Source organism: Gouania willdenowi, chromosome 5, assembly GCF_900634775.1.
Source record: "Gouania willdenowi chromosome 5, fGouWil2.1, whole genome shotgun sequence".
Taxonomy (NCBI): domain Eukaryota; kingdom Metazoa; phylum Chordata; class Actinopteri; order Blenniiformes; family Gobiesocidae; genus Gouania; species Gouania willdenowi.
In genome coordinates this window covers 10,534,855-10,550,785 of record NC_041048.1, presented here as the reverse complement: position 1 = coordinate 10,550,785, position 15,931 = coordinate 10,534,855, and the positions used below count along the sequence as shown (strand labels likewise).

Sequence of the window (15,931 nt, the reverse complement as noted above, 5' to 3'; positions counted from 1 at the left end):
ATATTTATTTATCTACGTCGTGCATGCAAAGTATGTTCATTTGAGTAATTTCTTGATTTACCACCTAAAGACGTCAATCATGTGTAATAATGGGCTTCAAAGGAGCAATTACTCGACTGGTTGTGGAGATTGTTAAGGATGTGCTTTGGTTTGACACTTGTGGTATAATGGCTTCAGAAAATACAAATGATGCTGCATGTGACATTGTTGAAATGCTGACACTTGGAGCATCAGTGTTTAAAAGCACCATATAATTTGGTTTGCATTATTGTTCTGTTGAATGACCGTAAGTGGTGATGATGTTACGAGAGTCGTTATTAGCCTGATTATTTTATGCTTTAGAAAAAAGCTAAAATTATGAGATTTTAAAGATGCTACTCAACAATATACTCATTGAATTGGTCAAGCAATGATTTTGTCTCTCAGACCAGAACAACTTCTGCCTATAATAATTGAAGACTTTAATATCATCCCATTCATTGTTAGGAGCATTCATTTTCTGCATGAACTAGTTCAAAGTTCAGTTCACAAATTTTAAAACGACCTAGTTCAGTTCACAGTTAAAGCTGACATCTGGAGTTTCTGAGAAATCTATGTTTATGTATGATTCTTTTGAAATGCGAAAAAATAACTGGTCTTTTACTATGGTCTACTGCCGGTGGTCATTCATATACATTAATGTATATAAGTCCCTCCTTCGTCCTATAGACCCCTATACAGATGGAAATGATCGCCAAGTGAGCCCAGCCAATAGGCTTCAACTTCCTGTTTTTGAGACTGTCAATCAAAGTGAATGTGGAACTGTGCACGAAAACAAGGCCACGCGTCACAACAGGTAAATATGATTTTGGCTCTTACCTGACCCATAGGCCTAAAGTATATCAATGCTACCTGATGCAACCTTGTTACGTTCCGCAATGCGCATGCAGAAAAGTAGAGGCGTGGCTTCTGGTAGATTGGCAGGGGCAGTGGGAGGAAGTGATACTGTTTAGGGCGGGACATCGAGACGTTTCTCAGAAACTCCGGATAGCAGCTTTAAAGATTCAAATATGTAGAACTAAGTTCTCAGTTCCTAAAATGAACTACTTCATAGTTCTTTTTATATGTTGCTGCGAGCTATTTCCCTCAGAATACTTACATTTCCCTTCATTGAACTAAAGCACCCGGCTGCCTGAAAGGGTATTTGATGTGAACTTTTTCCAGTTTTGGACAATTGTTGCACCTTTAGGACTTTGGGCCTGTGTTTGTTTTTATAATTTCTTATGAAAATTTTATTCTAGAGAAAGATTTTCCTCCTGTTTTTGAGAATATACTGTAGGGAGGGTGACCAGACATCCCGATTAGCCAGGCACAGTCCCGATTTTCAGAGTTACGTCCCGTGTCCCGGTCGATTTCCCCCAAACCATTGATTGGTCCCAGTTTTTCACAAGCTCAGTCCCGTTTGTCCCGTTTATTAATAAATAAACGTCTGTTACCACTGACAGAAGCACAATGACAGATACCACTGGGGTGACTGCCACGCCACTGTGGCACCTGGAATTCTCAGTGGTCTCCCATCCAACTACTAACCAGGACCAGACCTGCTTAGCTTCCGAGATCTAATGAGATTGGGCAATGACAGGCTGGTATGGCTACAGGTGCGATCTAAAACCCGCCGGCAAAGTTTACATAAAAACGTAACATTTTCTCCCACCTGGATCATCATAGCTTTTAAGTGATCATAAGGAGATGCCATATTAATCCTAGACAGAATCTGAGGTAAAGCAGCTGGTTCTACAGTCTGATGTCTCCAGCAGTGCTACTCTGTGGTGGCTGGGGTTGCCAGATTTGGTTTTTCCCCCTGATAATTATCTACCAGGGTTTCGTCCAGAATGCCATTAACAAACGTCAGACTGAACACACTCACAATAACATTCATCAGGCAGAAATACGGTACATTCAGTTCAAATTATGAACAAGTTCGTGACGAGTTCAGACACACAAGGAAATAAACTGAACACATACCAGCTGACTACAATATGAATACAATGCTTAAACAGTGTAACTGAAAACAAGCTCAGCTAGAGTTACAACCTTAAAGCAACAACACAGAAACTAAAGTAAATGCACTACTTCAACACCTGAACATAAATATGAAAAAAAAAAACTTCTCAATACACCCACAACCTAGATTGTGACAAAAGTGTTACGTTCCTGTCATGTTGACATTTCTGGTAGTATTTCTGAATGGTCATTAAAGGTGTATTAATCAGTTTTTTTAATGGACCAAAAACTGGGCCACATGAAGTGTAACGGGAGACTAAAATATAAATATCCCAGATGTAAGGTGTTATGGCAATTTTTATATTCATCATCATATCGTCAAATGTATGTTCATGTGTACAATTTGTCATGTTTTAATACATGATGACTCCATTACTCTTTGCACTTTTGAACAGCTGAATCATGTTAGATTAAACAGTACAGATCGTATTGTACTCAGTGCAACACAGAGTCTCTGCTGAAGGCCAAAACTCAAACTCACATGCAGATATACACGAACGCACACACTGTCAAGGATAGATAAGAGTGGCGCCCAATCTTCCTTATAATATACATGTCTTCATCATCCTCAAATGTTTCCACTGTTGGGCATCTGACTCCCTCCTTCTCCTCACCTCAGGGTGGAACTTTTCTGTTATCTGTATAAAAGCTTAAGCTGTGAAACTGTTAGTTAGAGTGGGTCTTGCCTTTTTGCTCTGCCACGAGCCTTTTGCCTTTCATTCTTTCAGGATGGAAGCTTCTTTTTTACTCCTTTTTATTTTATTTTATAATAAATCTTTTTTATAAAATCATCAATGCCTCGCCTGGACTCCATCATTCAACCAGAGCAATAAATCATGTCTCCAAATGAGGTCAACCGCAAATTTGCCGTGACAAAGGTGAGTCTGCTGCTGAACAGATGTCAATCCTCGTCTACAGCTGCTGGTCTTTTTCCTTTGCTGGAATTTGTTTGCATAATTTCTAATTGGTTTTCTTCATTTATTTTTGTTTGCTCTAAACTGTTGTTTTGAACCTCTATAAAAAACAAACATTCTCATCTGTTCCACATTAAGTGCACTTTGTTTTTACCTTTACCTAGTACCAGAGCTTAAAGCTAGGGTTGGCAATTTTCTCCAGATACACTTTTTAAGTTTGGTTGAAATTCTCTTTATGTACTGACAGAAATTAAGATATTTTATGTGCTCTGAAAAAGGAACAAAGGAAATCTGTCATCTGTAACAGCTGTAAATCTGTTATAACTTCGATCAATGGAAAAAAAAAACGTGCAGTCTTTTTTTAACCCATCACGTCTCCCTGTTTGTTCTCGACCCCTTGCATTCTTTTATTAGACATTTAAGTGAATTAGTTGGTTGTGTTCACGTGATATTATTGGCCCATTTAGTTAGCAAAAGGCACTTTAAATAAATGTATTCTGTGACATTTTTGTCTCTCTGTCTTACTGACGGAACAACACCCGGTGTGTGTTCCAGGACTTGAGGATTTACAAATCAAGCACTGCCTTCTACACATTCACCCACCTTTACACTTAAGAAAACCACACCCCTACCCTGAAAAAAGAAAACATGTCATTTTGCATTCTTATTTTTAAAAGAAGTTAAGTGTTTCCATTCAATGGAATTGTCATTATGACTCCTTAAATTGGTGGCTGCTATCAAAGTTAGCGATATCCTAATTCTTTTCATTTTCTAACCAGCAATTAGACAATTTATGACATTGTACATCTCACTGCAACTTTGAAAGGCCTTTATAACTTTGTTGAATAAAATAAATGGGAACTGCCTCACTGGGTATTTTTGTTCATTCCGGAATCTTTGAATGTATAATTGCATTTTATTGTGTCTTTCTCATGCCTCCGTCTTTGTCATGTCGCTGATATCAAAGCTCTGAGAGGACAGAGTTCTTTTTTTATTTCTATTTTTACATCTCTAAAGAAAATGTGATCCTTCCTCATTATGCAAATCATTTAAATTGAGCAAAAAACCTGGAGAGAGAATTACAGAGACTTTACAAGACAGAAAAAATGAATTAGAAAATGTCTTTTAAAATAGAAAGGGACACTATGAATGAGATTTTTTCTATTTTTCCTTTATGATACAAACAAACATGCTAGGCCGGCTTTATTGATTTAGTTTGACAGAAACTACCTTTGTCTAATAACAGGCAATAAAAGAACTTGGCCAGAGATTATCTACTCTGTCTGGTTCTCTAAATCACTATTCTAAATCTTAGTAGAGGCAATCAGACACCACCAGTCCAAATTAAAAGACAATGACTTTTTAATAACCTTGCATATTTAAAGGGAAAATATATATATATATATATAAAAAAAAAAAATCACTTGATATTAGTTTTGCTACAGTGATATACATTCCTTTAGCCTCATTTAGAGGGCCAAAGTTTAAAAAGTTCTGTTTCCTCTCTCCCTTGTTATTCAACATTTTGTAAAAAGTCAGCTCCAAACGGGCGAGTTTGATTTTTGGCCCCAAATCCTCCTCCTGATAATCCTCACTCTTCCCTCTCAGACTACCTCACAGGTAAAACTAACATGGCAAAAGCAGGTTTTTATTAGGGATGGGCGATATAGACTAAAATAATTATCCCGATAATTTCTGGTATTTATCACGATAACGATAAACAGCATGATAAATAAAAACTATAAATAAATAAATAAAACAATTCCCAACTTAAAGTGTAAACAGGCTCCTTACAAACACAAATACATTTGAATACATAACAACACTAGACACATTATAAAAGGCTACAATCGCTACTAAGAGATCATGAGCTGATATTTTATGGAATATATTAGTGCATGTGGATGACTCCATTAGTGTTTTTACTGCTGCTGAATCTTATAATGAGTTACATAAAGTTATGGTTGACAAATAACTCTGATTTCCTAAAATTCAAGCAGATCAAGCTGATGATTTAATCGTCAGTATATTTTGGTGTAATAATCTCAATAGTTACATTAGTCTAATGGGACCAGCTTTGTCTGTGAACATGTGAAATATAATTAAAAAAAAGGCATTTCACAAGTTGGGACGGATGAATAGTGACATTAGTATTTATGCTAACATTTATTTCACACAACGTATGACATGGTAGCTTTTATTCTTCCATACAGTGTTAAATTACAATAAACAAATTGGTGGCTCTCTGTGGTTTGATGACAGCCGTGTTCTTTTTACTTGGTCTATTCTTAATGTGGAGTGGTTAGCATTAGCTCTTAGCCCAGTCTGCGTGTCGGTGTGTTAACTTAGCATAGTTAGCTTTAGTTGAGTTTCCAGTTCATAATCGATGCTACAGGTTCATCTCTGTCCCCGTGTTTGTGGAACTTTGGGTGGACATGACGGAGGAACTTAGATTGGTTCACTTTGTTGAATGGTTGTCTGGTTTTAACCAAGTAGCGGTCCATGATGTATCGCAGCTCGGCAGCTTCAGGTAGCCATGACGAGCACCGTCCGTGTGTGTGAGGGCTGAAGGGCGGGAGTTGTGGTGCACACCACAAAGGCAGACCTGGCGTGAACAGCGTTTTGCTCCAGAGAATAATAAGTTATTGACAACAAACTTGTGGGCAATTTTGGCCCCTGGAACAAGGTTTTAAGGGGCATTCTTGGCTAATTTTAGGGACAAATGGCTCGTGGCCTTCGCTAATTTTCGACATGGGCATTTATCCTTTCTATCGTGGGATGACATATTCTTACCGGGAAGAATATGTCATCCCACTTATAAGTGGGATAGTCCTGTGGTCCTTCTGACCACAGGATTATTCCTGTGGTCAGAAGAGGTAAGGTGGACAAGGAAGTGACTGTTAATGATTTACTCTGCTACTGCTGTAATAAACACACATGTTGAAGCAGCGTTTGTCGGATCCACAATCACAATAGCTGCTTAAATAGCCATGTGTTTAACTGTAATGTGCAGTGTTTTTGGGTGAAAACAATGAGTGTGTGGATACACTGGATAGCAAAATACAATCGCTATGGTAAATAAAGCTGTGGCGAAGATTCTGCGTCGAAAGACACACCTCCTCACACCTAAAACCGACTGTTTATAGAAGTCTGAAAGTGACTTTTCAGAGCCTAAAACTCTGGCAAACAGGCTCGTTTGGGAAAATAAACCTCAAATACTATATTGCTGCGGTTCTTAGAACAATTGGAGATGGGTGAAAAATAGCATAACACTGGGCCTTTATTAACTATAAACTCCAGCAGAAAAATAGAAATAGATGGATTTCATAGATGGAAATAGCTATCAAGGATTTGTTTTTGACAACCCTATGTTTAGTCATTTATTATTGTCAGTCATCGTTAATGAAGTTTCAATGAGAAACATTATATTTCTTTGTTAACTTGTCATACTTTTAGGTCACCTTGTTTGAAATGGATACTTTTTTTTACACACACACACACACACACACACACACACACACACACACACACACACACACACACACACGCACACACGCGCACACACACACACACACACACACACACACCATAGGCAAGGTTATTTATTTCTCCTGTGGTTCGTTCAATGCCCTTCCGTACAACATATCTTAGAGTGGAAAATAATGAGGATGACATTGTGTGTGTATATATATATATATATATATATATATATATATATATGACAAGTGTAGAAAGAAAATAACTGTATAAACACAACAACTTAAATGCACACTTGAATCATAAATGATTTAACAACAATCTAACAACGGGGTGGCCCTCAGCATGTCACCGGTTCATGGCACACCCACTAATTGCTCACATTCCTTCTCACTTAAACCCAACATTGACTCACTTAATAATCACATGTACGGTATACGATGTTAGAATAATGGAAGAAAACTGTCTTGAAAATGTCATATTTCAACATCAGTCTCAATTTTGTGCCCGCTGACCCAATCCCCTGTTAACCTGTTCAGAAGGCTGGTAATTACGTGGAGTGCCACAGGCTACTGCACAGCCTGTTTCAACCTTGAGACTGTATATCTCATTCCTGGCTCTTGTCATGGCCAGAGGGAGCAGAGAATTGATAAGTATACCCTGGACACTGATGGATATTATCTGTATTTTTCCTTTGATGAAAGTTTTTCAATAGTTTGATAGGTTGCTTTGGCAGAGTGATCTTTTCCTCTATTGCTTTCTTAAAGGCACCAGTGAATGCCTAATTTCTAGTCATCTGGTGATTTTGACTCATTTCTAGATGACTTATTAGTCATCGGGTCATACGTGTGTGACACACTGATGCAAATACCTTCTAAAACCTTGATATTATACATTGCTCAGACTTCTTTACATGTCCACATCAAGATATTTCCAAATCTCCAAATCTCAGATATTTTTAGATGTAAAAAGCTGCAACCATGGCCTTTGTACCATTCAATCAGGGTTAGGGCTATTTACGTATTTTAACATTTAAGATTGTGTTGACTGGGAACTATTATTTTCTTTTTTTCTGCGGTCATGAGAAAAGTTAATATGAAACATATTTTAATAATTGTTAACTTCTGCGTAAGTGTCACACATATAGAACTGTAACATGGTTCCACAGTTCTGTGTTTAATGAAATTGATCAAATAAATCTTCTGAACTCAATTATGAATACAACTGCAACATATTTTTCCAATTGCAATTATAACTAGAACTGCACGCAGTTATGAAAGGGGGCCAAGCCTTCCCGCGCGACTCGGCCCCGAGGTTTTGCGGAGCCCATGGACCCCCATGAACTTGACCCCCTATGAACTTGACCCCCTAAGAACGTGACCCCCTATAATTGTGACCCCCCATGAACGTAACCTTTTATGACTGACAATGGTAGAATCTACAGAGAATCCATTCAGTGATGATGTCATAAGAGCCAATACACTCCCAGCTAAATGTGTTGACTTTAGTTATAGCCCCCCCTGCTGGCGGACATATGCAATTTTTTGCGTCTGAGGTATGTGGAGGGGTCTGGACCAACCCTCCAAATTACATAACCCTCCCATGCACGGTTTGGCCTGCAGCACCACTTTTACCAACGGAAAAATAATCAGAACGATTACAATAGGATTCCACATCACGTTGCACTGGGAACCGCGTATGATACGTATACATGCGGCTCCCAGGTCTGCGGGCTTGGCCCCCTTTATACATCTTAATTGTATTTAATTATCAATTATGCAATTACAATTATAATTGACCCCAACCCTGCATCCAATACAGCTGATCTGAATAAAACATTTGTAGTTATTTACCCAGTTATCTCATTTTTTGAGCGGTAACTGTTTTTGTGGCTCACTTGTACAAGCGCTTTGCAGGAATGGAAGTAAAGGAAGGTTTGGTTTTGACAACATAAGAAATGGGTAAATATTAGAAACACCTGTAGTCTACATTCACATGATGGGATTGGTGTAAAATATGACTTGCCTTCAGCTTAAGAACCACTTACAAACTGAAATTTCAATTATCATCTTCCGTAGGCGACAATATTATAAGTTTTCTGTTCTGTATATTGGCTACTGCTAATTTTAATCAGTATTCACGTTCTCTATATGTATGGTTATTAGTTTTAAAATGCGTGAATATTATGGGAAAAAGTAAGAGAAAGAACTCAACTCTCATAAAGTCAACACTGAATGAGTTGAACAAGTTAAATTCGTATTACTTCCACATTATTCACAAACACTGGACAGCTGGAGGCTCACAGCTGCTTGTTATTTGATAAAAGGAAAGGGGTGACGACCTATATTTTGGGTTATAATTTGAATTATTGCAGACTTTTCCTATCTTTACATGGAAAGCAATAATAAAAAAACAGGGTTAACATGATTTTTTAATACTTACACCCTTCATACAAGTTTTAATACAAAATGTCAACAATGGTCAAATTAGCTTCCCACTCAGCTCAAATATCAGTGTGTGGCTGCTCAACAGGTTCACCAATGGGAATTATTTGTATTTCTTTAGTACCGTTAATGGCTTTTGTAATTACTAATAGCAGTCACAAGTGAAGTGTGTTTGGAATACTTTTCATTAGCAGAAGTACTCCATAAACTAAGCTACATGCAACAGACAAGTGTAAACTTCTCACAATTACATAGTTCTGACAATTATGTGACAAAACATTTCTTTAAATATTTAAAAATTAACTTCTTGTTTCGTCCTATGTTGGCAATCTATAGCAGCTCACCAAGAATGAAAACTAACAGATTTTTGCCATTTCAAATTGTGGTCAGACCCAGGGGTGGACTGGTCATCTGACATACCGGGCATAGTCCCCATAGCCGTCGACCCAAAGTGGGCCGCTCTGGTCCATTACGTTTTTTGTTTTTTTTTTGATGAGGGAGTGGAGGCAGACATGGTCCAAAAAGGGCAAAAATGTGACAAGAGTGAAAAGTGACAAAAAGGGGCCAAAAACCGTCAAGAGTGGCTAAAAAATGGGCAAATAAAGAGGAACCAGGTGGTATGTAATGGCAAAGGGTAGCTTAAATGGGCAAAATGTGGCAAACAATAGTGAAAAAGGGCAAAATGTGGCAAATGATAGTAAAAAAGGGCAAAATGTGGCAAATGATAGTAAAAAAGGGCAAAATGTGGCAAACAATAGTGTAAAAGGTCAAAAATGTGGAACAAAAAAAAGAAAAATGTAGGAAAATGGAAACAAGTGGTATTTACTGGGCAAAAATTAGCTTATATGGATAAAAAGTTGCCAAAAAATTAAAGAAAGGGCAAAAATTGGGTAAAGGTGTCAAAAAGAACTCGCAAAAATGGACTAAAAATAGGAAAAAAGATAAATTAATTGGCAAAATCTTAAAAAAAACTGTCAGAACTTTTTGAAAATAGGACAAAGGTAGTTGCAAAATGGAATAATATTTAAAATGAAGACATAAAGAGCCACATGTTGAGCTTCCCTGACTCAGTCCACTCCTGGTCAGACCCAACCAGCTTAATACTTCGGACAGGAGGATTCCTTCATATTTGGGATCTAGAGTGTCGATTAGGCCATATTTTTCAGTTCAATCCTGGCCTAAAATCAACACAGTAATAATCTCTTTTTTTCTCTTACTTATAACATTTTGTGTAAAAAGCCTGCTTTTAGGCTACTGTTGGAACTACCTCGATTTCTGCATTTGGAAATTTTAACAGAAAAGAAATGCTCACAAAAAAGGCTGCACATTGTTGAAAGTGGTTCTATGGAAATATGTATGAGATGGACAACAGTCTGAGATGCCGCAGAACCAGGGGTGGACTGGGACAAAAATTCTGCCCTGACATTTTCTATCCAGACCATCCCACTACATTATCAGAGGACACCATGTAGAAACTGTTCAGTCAGTGATGCTCAACATGTGTCTTCATTTAAATTATTATTCCCTCAGAAAACCTTAAAATGGGGAAACTTTTAAACCCCTTTTTTTAAAAAAAAATCTATTTCCTTTGGCCATTTTGCAACTTCCTTTGTCCAATTATTGCCCCTTTTCAAAAAGTTCCGACACTTTTTTCAAACTTGAGCTACCTTTTGCCAATAAATATAATTTTTTTCCTATTTTTTTTTTTTTTTTCATTTCGCAAGTTCTTCTTGACACTTCCACATTTTTGCCATTTTTCACTATTGTTTGCCACGTTTTGCCCATTAAAGCTACCCTTTACCATCTGGTTCCTCTTTATTTGCCAATTTTTTTTTTTTGCCACTCTTGACACTTTTTTCATAACTTTTCACTCTTTTTCTGCCACCCTTTTGCAACTTTTTGACCATTTTTGGTCATCTGTTACCATGTCAGCCTCCACTCGCTCATCAAAAAAAAAAAAAAAATGTAGTGGACCGTACATAATACACTGTTTTCAATTTAAAGTGTTTGATGCCTTATGGCGCTGAAGTGACCAAGATTTCTAAATATCTGTATGAATCTGGAATCCCGCAAACACCCTAACGCTCTTGTTGGGGTGATTTGCAGGAAACATAGTTTACTTTGTCCTTGAAATTTTGAAAGGTCTTAACTGAACAATCACTGGTTTCTTATGTTTCTGCTTCTGCTGAATTTCAGAAATGTGTCAGCACTACACTTCCCAGAATGCACCTGGGTTGCTTGTCACCTGATCAGTCATCATCACTGAGTTAGAGCACCTGAGAGGGACTGTGGTAAACTCAGTCATTCAAACAAACACACTCAGAGTTCCTTTCAAAGACAGCAATGGTCAGTGAAATGTTTATTTATTGTTATGGTCTTTGAAATGCTGCTTAACATGAATGTTTTTGCTTAAGTTGTGTTTAACTAAATGGCAAATTAATAATGAAGTTTAAAGAGTACTGATATCTCCTACTCAAGTAGAAGTAGTGATACTCAACTACAAGTACAAGTAAAAAGTAGCTCAATTAAATAGTACTCAAAGTAAAAGTTACTAGTTAATTTCACCCCACTTTTATTTTTGGTGATAAATCCTGCCACGGTTCCCTTGCATACAGTAAACATCTCATGTATAACGTTTAAAAATAAGAGATCAAATACTGCAAGATGGAATTGGTGACTTTTCTGCCTGAAAGGTAATTACTGCTGCTTGATTTACTTTGTTTGATTTGTAATTGTTACACTAGAACTCTGTGGTGCATGTGTTGTTCATGTGCGTGCAGCAGCCTCCGTGTGGGCTGCTGTAAGTGACACTGTTGTTGCGGCTGTTGCTGAGGTGTGTGCACATTGAGAGAGAGAAGCGCTGCAGTAATATGCTTTTAACAGAGCATGTTATATTACTGTGATGTTGCTGTCGGACTAACGTTAGCTTGTTAGCTTCTCTGAGGGAAAGACTTTGGAAAGTTTGGAGGCGGGGCAGGGGAGAGAGGGATCTGAGAGTTGCGGACTGTACCTTTAACTTTGTTTCTGTCTCAGGTTTACAACCTAACAATTTGAAAAGACAAAGCTAAAAGAAACAAGTGATTTCAGTTGAAATTTTGAGTCTCAAGACAATATTCAATTGCTGTGTGGCTAAGATTAATTTGCAACAGCTATATGTACTTTTGTATTTCTACTATTGTATTTTCTTACATGACAGGTTAGAACAGAGATGATTTAAAAAAGAAGAAAAAGGCCCTTTAACCTTCCTATCAGTGCTGAACAACACAATTGGAACACACACAGCCTGTTTGTAGACTTCAGTACCTTCAGCTGAACTCGACTGTATGTTGACTCATGTTCATGTGTATGACTATTTATACAGATTTACTTTGGGTCAATCTTTTTCTTTTGTGTTTCTTATTGTACAGCATCATGATTGCTGTGGTTGCTTTAGTAACAATGGAGTGTTCATTCTTCATCATTTTCTTTGGCTTAAAGTTGTTTTGTGCCATCTCGTCCACTGATCCCCTTTCACAATAGCAATTAAAACCTGACACCTGTCAAAGATGGACGTGGTTAGAATTTCCCGTTGCCCCACCTCTGCTGCTGTTTGCAAAAGGAAGACAGCGAAATGTATTGGTATCTAATAGCGGTTTACCTTGCACACATGTTTTTCTGAATATGAAATGTGATGGAAAAAAACAATACTTTTGATTATTTGTTGTGAGATTTGGTTGAAGTTACACATCATATGGAATATTAAGACAGACATTTGCTACAACTCGTTACAGAGGAGTTTCTAATAATAATGGCTTGAATTTATATAGTTTTTTTTTTCAAGCAGACTCAAAGCGCGTTACAGAAACTATTACTCACTCACATCCGTCATACTGGCGGTGGTAAGCTACAATGTAGCCACAGCTGCCATGAGGCATACTGAAATAAGTGTGGCTGCCATTTCGCACATATGGCCCTTCTGACCACCACCAACATTTATGCACAATTCATACGAGGAAATGTGGGTAAAGTGCCTTGCCCAAGAACACAACGACAATGACACGGATAAAGCAGGATTGGAACCCCCAACCCTTTGGTTATGGACGTCCCACTCTGCCACTGTTCTGTGGTACAGTTGGGTTTGCTTCATGTATGAAGTAGATTGTTTGAATTTAGGGTAGCACTTTATAATACAGCCCGTGTTGGTTACAGGTTCCTTATAAAAAAGAAATAATTACTTAATTGAAGCAGCAATGACTAAAAGGTAGTACCCAACTTTCTCTAGCGACCATTTCTTTTTTTTGTGTGTGTGTGTTGATAAAAAAATAATTCTATGACATTAGAGCTTAGTTTAATGGAAGCCTGTTTCCGCAACTAAAAGAATAAAGAAAAATTACCACAGCAAGTCATAATTATGTAACAATTACTGTTACAATTCTTAATGACACTCTGAATAATAATTCATTCAAAACATATTTTAGCTGTTTATTCAATTAGAATTCAACACACAGTGCATAGTGTAGAAAATAGTGGAAGTACAAAAATAAGTCTTTAATGCAAAATTAACATTTTAAATCACATTTTAGTATGTTTATCTTTACATAAAATAATTCTCATACTTATGACTTTCTATCTCATAATTATGCTAAAAATGCTAAAAAAAAATCATAAAACCACGAAACTGACTCGAGGAAACACATTTCATGTTGACATTTCAGAGATTTTTAGAGACCTGCGAAAACCATGAAACTGCAAAAATGAAAGCGCTCGTGCAGTGCAGACTTTCGAAAAAGCACAATGTCGTTCTTAGCTGTTTCCGTCACTGACAAAATTTGTCATAATCATAATTACTGTATCTGTCGAAGTTGACATATTGATAGAGGTCAACATCAATCCACCAAATTTGAATGAAATCAAAACTTATTTAAACTGTATGGGAATTTTTGAAAGTCGTAAATGGGCTTGTTAATGTTAATGTTAATGTTAATTTCCTAAAAATTGTTGAGTCGGGATCAGATCCGGAGCCTGTTTGGTCAGATGTTGCATGTCATAGCCTTACATCATACTGCAAAATCTTGAACGAATCGATGAAGATCTGACAGAGATATGAGTTTTAGAAGTGTGGCCCCATGCTAAAGATAGGGAATTTTGTGATTTTTGATACTTTTTCTTGTGACCTTGATTTTGAACCTACCTTCACCAAAATTGAATGGTCTCATCTGTGCCCAAAAACTATTTAACAGGAAAAAATTGAAGTGGATTAGTCAAAAATTGAGGACACTATTGTATACACAAACAGAAACACATACAAATAATTTGAAAACCGTAAAAGTAACAAAACCATTTGTTTTTTCCTGTATTAATGCTTATTATGGTAATTACTGACATCATGTCAGTGACATGAAAGTTGTTAATGTAGCCCTTGGGTCAGATAATCACATTTTCGTGGCCCCGCTGGGATAAAAGTTGCCCACCTCTGATCTAAAAGATTTTCTGTTGAAAATCAAAAACAAGTAGTCACAACTTTTTTGGCTCCTGTAGACAGATTCTTGTCTTCTCAGCAAAGACATTTTATAATACGCTTGTCAAGGCAGAAAAAGTTGGTTAAATACTGACCATTACCATTAACGGTGTAGGTCATTAGGCAATATTATACACCATGTAATTTCATTAACACCAAAAATGTGTACTTACAATAATGAGTCTGTCTGCTTGTCTGTCTCTTTATTAGCCAACTATGATACGCATAGAATATTGAGCCATGAGTGCCATTACTAATAATTACAGTAGAGAAGACTGACCACCCTTTAGGTAATGCATCAAAAGTTTATGACTGCTCTTAAAGTGTGGTAGGAGCTGTTGCTTTACAATGTTGAATGCATTTTTAATGCTGAGCTGATGGATCATCTGCTGCGGAGCAGGAATTCATTGCAGTATGACATCTAAAGTATAACAAACCATTGGTAAATGAAATGATGCCAACTCCCTTTCTGCCACAAATGCACCTCCTACAATCCACACAGCTGAATTTGTATTCAATGAAGGGCTATGATTTCCATTTTAAGTGTAGAAAATTGCAATTATAAATGCATCGTAATTGCGTCTTGTCTTTCATTTCCCTTTTTCACATTTGGTTTCCTCATCGCATTCTCCGTCTCCTTTTTTGATATTGTCATTTTAGTTAAGAGATCTGCTGAGAGTTAGAATCCCAAGCCAGGATTTTTTTCTTTAAAAAAAAAAGAAAAAGAAATTATCGGAATTAAAGTGTTTTCAGCTAAAAGAAGCCCCAAGGAGTGGCTCCATTGTTTCATGCTTCTGTGAAGCCTCCATTGCTCGCTGCCATCTTTTCTGTAAATTATAAATAGGGCTGTACATCGAAAATATCACAAAGATTTGAGTGGATTTTTGAGAGCCAGTGCTCACATCCCTCACATGAGATCTCTCCACCAGTTGCTCCAAGCCATATTCTAAATGTCTGTTATTTAGATATTATCATTACATTTTGTGTCTCCAAAAGAGAGTAATCGTCACATCAGTTTTAAAGAATGCAAATGCCGACCCAACATTAATGTAATGATTCCATCGATTTCTATTATTTTGTTTTTCTTCAGGCATATCTTATAAAACATGTAGGCTACGTTTCATGCAGAACAGCCTTCTGACACTGTTCTCATTAAATCAGATAATGCTGGACAAAAAATGCCTTTGTATATAAGATGTTCGTGAGTATACTTTCTAAAGCCGTGTTCAGAAAGATATGTTGATCCTTTTTCTTAATTCTATCTCCCTTTCCTCTGCCTCTTCAGATATGACTGACTCCTTAGGCCCGTGAAGAGGTTGGGTGGCCCCTCATTAGGCACATTCCGGATTACAGCTCCTGGCTAGAGCTATTTCCAACAACATGCTACTGCATTGTAATGAGCCTCTCCATGTTTGGCACAAACGCACTCGCTCTCCCACTTTAATCACTGAGGAGGAGACAGGCTACTCCTCAAGCTCTCAAAAGGAGCAGTGAAAGCAAAGGGGGGATTTGCAACTTCCTCTATCCTCTGATGACACATAATCTCCTTGGGAAAT

At 37.3% G+C, this 15,931-nt stretch overlaps 1 pseudogene; it reads right to left on the bottom strand.

The window, feature by feature from the left end:
* Nucleotides 1–1,521: 1,521 nt before the first annotated feature.
* LOC114464151 (uncharacterized) lies at nucleotides 1,522–1,639 on the bottom strand (annotated as a pseudogene).
* Nucleotides 1,640–15,931: the final 14,292 nt, after the last annotated feature.